Below are 2,145 nucleotides of genomic sequence, written 5' to 3'. Positions count from 1 at the left end.
AACCAAACATGATAGTGAATAAAACAGATCACATCAAATCTAAAACTAACAAAATCTCAGTCTACAGAATGGATTGACACGAACTAAAGCCAAGCCCCCTGTTAGTCTACACGAGAGTGATCACTAAATCAGAGAACGACTGATATTAAAACAAAGCAAGTAAAAGCAGAGGAACCAGCATCCTCTCTCCACAGGGTGTGTGGCTGGTGGGTCCTACCCAGAACAGTTAGCCCTCCTCAGGGTCTTGGTGACCGGAGTCTGGGATTTCTGCTGGGCTTCACAGGTCACCTCCTGCCTTGGTCCACTCCTGGGCAGTGAGAGTCAGGGTGCTGCTCCAGCTGTACATACTGTCCTCCAGGACCCTGGGACTGGCCTCTTGTTTCTTGCTGGTCCCGTCCACTTTCCAGCTCATAGTCCAGTCTGAGCGGAAGCCCTTTTTGGCCAGACATATCAGTGTGGCTGTTGTTGTACTGGACAGCTCCTCACTAGAGGTGGGCAGGACGGTGAGTTACTGCTTGTAAAAAAAACTCCCACTCATTGGGCAAGATGAAAACTTACATTTTTTAGACTGTGGTTTAAATAATGAACTCATATGAATACTGGCCAAATACAATGTTATCCTCTCTAGGGTCGGCGGGACGAAATCGTCCCACCTACGTAACAGCCAGTGGAATCCTGTGGCGTGTTATTCAAATACCTTAGAAATGCTATTACTTCAATTTCTCAAACATATGACTATTTTACACCATTTTAAAGACAAGACTCTCGTTAATCTAACCACACTGTCCGATTTCAAAAAGGCTTTACAACGAAAGCAAAACATTAGATTATGTCAGCAGAGTACCCAGCCAGAAATAATCAGACACCCATTTTTCAAGCTAGCATATAATGTCACAAAAACCCAGAAGACAGCTAAATGCAGCACTAACCTTTGATGATCTTCATCAGATGACACACCTAGGACATTATGTTATACAATACATGCATGTTTTGTTCAATCAAGTTCATATTTATATCAAAAAACAGCTTTTTACATTAGCATGTGACGTTCAGAACTAGCATACCCCCCGCAAATTTCCGGTGAATTTACTAAAAATTTACTAAATTACTCACGATAAACGTTCACAAAAACATAACAATTATTTTAAGAATTATAGATACAGAACTCCTCTATGCACTCGATATGTCCGATTTTAAAATAGCTTTTCGGTGAAAGCACATTTTGCAATATTCTAAGTAGATAGCCCGGCATCACAGGGCTAGCTATTTAGACACCCAGCAAGTTTAGCACTCACCTAAGTCAGATTTACTATAAGAAAAATGTTATTACCTTTGGTGTTCTTCGTCAGAATGCACTCCCAGGACTTCTACTTCAATAACAAATATTGGTTAGGTCCCAAATAATCCATAGTTATATCCAAACAGCGGCGTTTTGTTCGTGCGTTCAAGACACTATCCGAAAGGGTAAAGAAGGGTGACGAGCACGACGCATTTCGTGACAAAAAAAATTCTAAATATTCCATTACCGTACTTCGAAGCATGTCAACCGCTGTTTAAAATCAGTTTTTATGCAATTTTTCTCGTAAAAAAGCGATAATATTCCGACCGGGAATCTGCGTTTAGGTAAAAAGACGAAAGAAAATAAAGCATGGGGTCGACTCGTGCACGCGCCTAAGCCCATTGTCCTCTGATCGGCCACTTGCCAAAAGCGCAAATGTGTTTCAGCCTGGGGCTGGAATTACATCATTCAGCTTTTTCCCGCCTTCTGAGAGCCTATGGGAGCCGTAGGAAGTGTCACGTTACAGCAAAGATCCTCAGTCTTCAATAAACAGAGGCAAGAAGCTCAAGGAATGGTCAGACAGGCCACTTCCTGTAAGAAATCTTCTCAGGTTTTTGACTGCCATATGAGTTCTGTTATACTCACAGACACCATTCAAACAGTTTTAGAAACTTTAGGGTGTTTTCTATCCAAAGCCAATAATTATATGCATATTCTAGTTTCTGGGCAGTAGTAATGACCAGATTAAATCAGGTACGTTTTTTATCCGGCCGTGTAAATACTGCCCCCTACCCCCAACAGGTTAAATTCCTCTTTTGAAATAGTTTTTAGACTAATTGAAAAACATCATAGTTTTATTTTAAAAT

The 2,145-nt window shown here is 41.0% G+C and overlaps 1 pseudogene; it reads right to left on the bottom strand.

Annotated features, from left to right (window-relative positions):
- Positions 1-213: 213 nt before the first annotated feature.
- LOC115180155 (Ig kappa-b4 chain C region-like) lies at positions 214-508 on the bottom strand (annotated as a pseudogene).
- Positions 509-2,145: the final 1,637 nt, after the last annotated feature.

This window comes from Salmo trutta, chromosome 40 (genome assembly GCF_901001165.1).
Source record: "Salmo trutta chromosome 40, fSalTru1.1, whole genome shotgun sequence".
NCBI lineage: Eukaryota > Metazoa > Chordata > Actinopteri > Salmoniformes > Salmonidae > Salmo > Salmo trutta.
Note: the sequence above shows the minus strand (reverse complement) of the source record. Positions and strands in the feature narration are given on the sequence as shown.